The following is a 6,561-nucleotide window of genomic DNA, read 5'->3' as shown; positions in this document are numbered from 1 at the left end:
CCCAACTGAAATTTCCCTAACTGCTTAGCCTCGCTCGTGTGGGTTACCGTTGGCAGGAGGGTTTTATGTAAAGAGGACATCAGGGCTACTCCACTGTCGTCCCATTTCCCCTGCTCACACACTGAGGTTGGTTGCCTGGGTTAAAAGGCCAACCTTTGTCTTGACCGAACACAGTGAAGCACCTACCTTACTGCTTTGAACTGACTTGCATGGTTGACATCCTGCCATATCCACCAAACGGAACCAAGAGAACATCAACTCTTGACAAGCAAATCTCCTTTTGGATGGCATGACATTGGGAGCTGGCCAGAAATGATTCTTTAATTTGTGACTCATGCTTTTTGCCATTGAAAACCCAGGCTTTGAGCAATAACTAAGTCCCCAGAGCGTATGATAGAATCGTTTATTATCTCCAGGCCTGAGAAGTGATTCCAAGATCACTAATGAACATGCGTCTTTGTCTGAACGTCTGGAAAAAATAGTAAGTATGTGGAAATGTAACTGTGTTCCTTGCATGTGAGGTTAACACAGCAGCCTATTTTCTCACTAATTTTAAAGGCACATTAAAGAAAAAGAAACCAAAAAGGACGATGCTTCATTGAGGATGTTTTCAGACTAGCTCATCTATAACTGAATCAGTTCCCTGGGTTCAGATGCCAGCAGGCCCTGATAATGTTAACGAGGCCAGTGACTTCAGGATAATGATGCTGACATGATTCTCCCAGGCTGTGCCTCTTGGGTGGCCAGGAGCCTGGAGGCTGAAGCATTTCCCGAAACTTTTGACCCCAAGCCTTTACATTCACTGCGCACAAACACTCCTTGTGGGTCCGATGTTCCTGTTTACTTTTCTGCATTGGAATCCCATTCAATCTGATTGGTATTTACTTAAATGCTTGAAGAATGGTGTTTGAGAAGCAATGAATTTTCTATAAAACTGCAAAGGAATAAAAATACTTGTCTTGAGAGAAGGGAATTGACATTCTTTTCTCAAAAACTTTTCTCATTTCTACTAGCTGTTATTGGTTGTGTGTGTGTATACGCATATCTACACCCAACCAATAACCTGTATATACATATATACACATGCACACATACATACATATAAACACACACATACATATGTGTATATAGTTTACAAACTTTGGATTTATATTGACAACTCTATGCTTCAGGTCCCCACCAGCGATAACTGTCCGTGGACAGACATGGGACTACGCCAGGTGTCAGAGCTTTGGCATAATCTGGGTGTTTGTATTGGTATTTTTAGGTTTATGCTCATTTTAGCATTGTTAACTAACAGGCCTACCTCAGAACTAGAAATGTGTTGACGCATCACGCAGTGCCCAGAACCTGGTCAGTGCCTACTGGATGATGGATGAGATAGTTCATACATTCAGTATTTTTGAAGCTAATTGTCTCTTTTGCTCGTTTCTGTAGCCCAACAAGAAGATAAGCTGAATTCATACTGAATTATTTTATTGTTGTTTTGAAATGGGATCTCGTTGTATTGGCCAGGCAGGTCTCAAACTCCTGGGTTCAAGCAATCCTCCCACCTCAGCCTCCTGAGTAGCTGAGATTATAGACATGTGCTACCATGCCTGGTACATAATGAATTATTCGTATAACAATTATTTAGTACATCTGTTATTTCACCTTGCTTTTACTGATGACATGCATGTTTTTAAAAACCTAGTGCCATAATATTTTCCTTTGGCTTGTTGAAGCTACTGGTTCATTGGTTTGTAGATATTGTTATGAATATATTTGGAAAACAAATAGCAGGAAAAAGCAAGTAGCATTTGGTGGAAATTTTTTTAAAGAGTGAGTGTTGTACCAGGGCCTCTCTCTATATCCTCTTGTTTAATCCTCACTGTAACTCTATGAGGAAATGAGTAGCCATAATAGTAAGACTATGGGCCGGACATGGTGGCTCATGCCCGTAATCCCAGCACTTCAGGAGGCTGAGACGGATGGACCGCTTGAACCCAAGAGTTTGAGACCAGCCTGGGCAATATGGTGAAACCCCATCTCTACCAAAAAAATACAAAAATTAGCTGAGCATGGTGGCAGGCGCCTGTAATCCCAGCTACTTGGGAGGCTGAGGTGGGAGGATCCCTTGAGCCCAGGAGGCCAAGGCTGTGGTAAGCTGAGATCTGCACTCCAACCTGGGCAACAGAGTGAGACTCTGTTTCAAAAAAAAAAAAGTGTTAAGGCATTTTCCCCACCAGCCTTATGTAATGGCATCACTTTTTTACTATGGAAAGTGAACTTAAACCTATTCCAAGTGCACACTACATCTGTAAAGAAGAGCAAATCCTAAGGGAACTAGTGGGAGGTGTGGTTTTAAAAGATGAAAAGTCCTAAATTCATTCTTCTTGGATTTTATTTAATTACACATTTCATTTTAAGAAATTATAAACTCCTAAAGGCAAATGAATGTTTTGTGATGTTGTAATATTACTGAGAAATTCAACCACAGTACCTATAAAAGAAATCCAAATACCACCAAAACTCTCTTTTCCACCATTGGATTGGGGATGTCTGAGTCTGACCACAATCCCTCAGTGCTGACGAGGGTCTTGGAAACTCCATTCCTGCTGCTCTGTGGGAGTGCTCACCACATAGCAGTTGAGGATGGCAATCTGATCATGGGTGGCAGCATCTTAATGGGCATTCATGTTTTTTCTTTTCTTTAATTATTATTATTTTATTTTATTTTTTCATAAGTTATTGGGGTACAGGTGGTATTTGGTTACATGAGTAAGTTCTTTAGTGGTGATTTGTGAGATCTTGGTGTACACATCATTGGAGTAGCATACACTGCACCATATATGTTGTCTTTTATCCCTCGCCCCCTCTCCCACCCTTCCCTCCAAATCCCCAAAGTCCATTGTATTATTCTTACGTCTTTGCATCCTCATAGTTTAGCTCCCACATTTGGTGAGAAAATGCAATATTTGGTGTTCCATTCAACAGGCATCAATTTTGACCCAGAGGGTCACTTCTAGTTTCTTCTAAAAAGATGATCAGGCAAGTCAGAAAAAAAAAAAAGTAGTTTTCATTGCAGCCATTGTTTTATAATAATCTTTAAAACTAAGGAAAGCTACATCTCAAAACTGTCAGTTTTTTTCTAAATTCAGTTGCACCTTGTTGATCTAACCAGTGTCATCCCTCACTCGATATGCTCACAAGGGCTCTCTCACACTTGCCTCCAGAAACCCCCTAGCTCTCTTCCTCACCAACAGGAAAGTTCAAGTTCCTTGAAAGACCAACAAGACCAAACCCGGCCTGCTCCCTCCAGTGCTGGGCTTTGGCCATGCTGACCTTTTCTCTGTTCCAAGAAACAAGCCAAGGTCTTACCACTATAGCACTCCTGTCCAGAAGATTCTCCCCACCCGCCTTTCCTAACCAACACCACCCTCCTTTAGGGCTTCTGTGATCACCACCTGCCCCAGATCACTCTAGCTCCCTGTGCATCATGGCTTCATGCCACCTCGTCTTGTACCTGCAAAGCACTTACACATCTCATGAAGCCAGGGACCATGTTTCTTTCTTTGCTATCTCTATTCTTCATTTTCTTATTTTTATAAATTTAAGGGGTACAAATGAAGCTTTGTTATGTGGCTATATTGCGTGGTGGCAAAGTCCAGGCTTTTAGTGAAATCATCCCCTGAATAGTGTACATCATGCCCATTGAGTAATTTCTTATTCCTCACCCTTCTCACCCTCCCACCCTTCCCAGTTCCAAGGCCTATTATTCCATACTCTATGTCCACGTGTACACTTTATTTAGCTCCCACTTACGTGAGAACATGTGTATCTGACTTCCTGTTTCTGATCTGTTTCATTTAAGATAACAGCCTCCAGTTCCATCCATGTTGCTGCAAGACGTGATATTCTTCTTTCTTATAGCTAAGTAGTATTTCTACATATATATATACACGCCCCACATTTTATTTATCCAATCATCCATTGATGGACACTTAGAATGATTCCATATCTTCGTGATTAGATGCTCAAAAATACATGTTGAAACATGGCTAAATCATACATAGCAGGCTCCTTCTTTCTTTCGCTCTCTCTCTCACCTCTGCCACTTTTAGCAACAGCTGCATTCCAAGCAGGAAGAAAGAGGTACAGGTTGAGTGTGCATCCCTCATCCAAAATGTTTGGGACCATAAGTGTTCTGAATTTTGATTGTTTTCAAATTTTGAAATGTATGTATTACACTGACTGGTTCAGCATCCCTAATACAAAAATCTGAAATGCTCCAATGAGCATTTCTCTGAGCATCACATCAGCACTCAAAGCGTTTTGGATTTTGGAGCATTTTGGATTTCAGATTTTCTCACTAGGCATGCTCAGCCTGTATCAGAAGAGGCTCAGCCAAAGCCACTTCTCTGCCTTAAACTGAGCTCCGTGGCCATTCTCAGCTATGAGGACTTGATAAAGGCTAAGTTGTTTTTTGGGGTTTTTTTAATCTTTGTAGCCCTACAGCAAATAAAGATGGGCAAAAAGAGGTTAAACTCAAAACTAAAATGTCTAGAGCCACCTTCATCTACCCCACTGCAATGAAAACACAAGGACATAAGAATTTACTACAGTATTGTTCCCAGTGGCAAAAAGCTGGAACTCAAACAAACGCCTAATGACAGAGGAATGACTAAATAAATTCTGGCTCATCCACACCACAACCTATTATAAAGCCATTGAAAAGAATGAATTAGAGCCACATTGATGACTCTGGGAGATTTCCATGAGCAATTATGGAGTAAATAAAACCAAATGCAGGAAAAAAAGAGTCTGTTTCCTTATCCGATTTCTAACAAAAATGAAGAAAAGCACTCTCTAACATCTGTGCACATACATGCAGGTAAGTGCAAGTGAGCTGAAAATTATAGGCCACATACTGTTATCATGAGTGACCTGTGCAGAAGGCAGAAAGTTTGGGAAGGGAAAGAGAAGAAGAGCAAAAAAACAAAAAGAAAATTTTTGAAACGAAATGTTATAATATGATCCATTAATGTATTAACTTAAATATATACGTGTGTTCATATATACAAAGAGAAAACTTTATATGTTGTCTCTTCTTTTTTGTTTCTGAAATCAGGCTTGCAAGACTGGCAATTTCCCACTTGTTTTGAATCCTCAGAAAATGTCGTATCTCCAGAAAGTAAACAAATTTTGACTAGATAGCATTTCCTTAATGGACTTCCAGTGACTCTTTTGGATAAGAAAACAACACGTCTACATTCAAACCCCAACTGCCACTTGAATCTTATCAAATGAAATTTTAGTTTTTCTTTCTAGCTTGTGTTTTTCCCTGGAGAAACAAGTCTATAAATGTTTAAAACAGACACTACTTCTCATGGTGAATAAAATATTATTGTGTAGAAAACTGGCTCCAGGAAATTAAAAATCGATATACTCTGAGAACTAAAATAGGATGGAAAAAGTTGCTTTGTCCACATTGCAATGGCAGGGGCAATGCAAAACAAAAGAATCAGTATTGTAAAATAAAAATTACAAGAGAGCATTTTTCAGCTTGGTATGAGAAATACAATTGACCAAGTGAAAAAAATTAACCCTGTTTGTGTTTTACTCAAGTGACCATCTCTGCAACTTACTGCTAATTTGCCTCCTTGGAATTTACCATTCCTGGTAGCAAAATCATTTGCTCAGAACTGTTCTAGTCTGGCCCAATCACACTTTTCTAATGAAGATTCCTTGCTGAATGTTGTAGCTTTGACCTCATTTCAAAGGTGCTTTAATTTTAAAGCCTGACTCAAGATCTTCAATTATTATATCTTAAAAATCTTAAATGTTTTCTGTTTCTGTTATTAACTATCCTAGGTTAGCGATATTTAAAATAACAGCTGATAATATGGTTTTAAAAAATTGTAAGAATGATTGCTAATGTCTGGTTCTCACTTTAAGAGGACATGGGAGCCTTTGGAAGACGTCTTGCCTGTCTACCTAGGGCTGGCCCCCAGGTCCCGATCTGAGAGTCTGGGCTGGCTGACTGCTGGGTGGCTTTCATAGAAGCCGGCCTGTCTTCTGGTTCCATTTTTCTCTCCACCCAGTATCTTGGGTTACTCCAGAAAGCTATGCGATGCCCATGTGCACACCCAGTTAAAGGGCATTCGAGTCTTTGCCCGTGGAAATTTCATAAATGGAATGTGTAATGAGCCATGCATGGCTTATCGCTAAGGAATCCGGAGGAATCTAAAACTTGGATGACAGGGTCTCTTATGGGTCTTGTCTTCTCGCACCTCTTGACACAGCACGACTATCTTGAAGTCAGCCAGCGGCCAGCAGAGGCGGTCTTTCCATCTGTTTCAGAAAACCCCGTGGCTTGTGCAACCTGGGAAACTTGCCCACAGCCATCCCACGTGGTGAGTCAGCTCTCTGGCTCCATTATCTACTGTCTCTTCCCAGATGTGACTGCCTGTTTAGGAGCAGGCAAAGTTATGGGGACCCAGGGGACAAGCAGACACTCACCTAATGCACAGTCCTGCTGAGAAGTTACCCAAACCCAAGGAGGTGGAAATGGAGCAGAGC

The sequence above is a fragment of the Theropithecus gelada genome, chromosome 15 (assembly GCF_003255815.1).
Source record: "Theropithecus gelada isolate Dixy chromosome 15, Tgel_1.0, whole genome shotgun sequence".
NCBI lineage: Eukaryota > Metazoa > Chordata > Mammalia > Primates > Cercopithecidae > Theropithecus > Theropithecus gelada.
Note: the sequence above shows the minus strand (reverse complement) of the source record.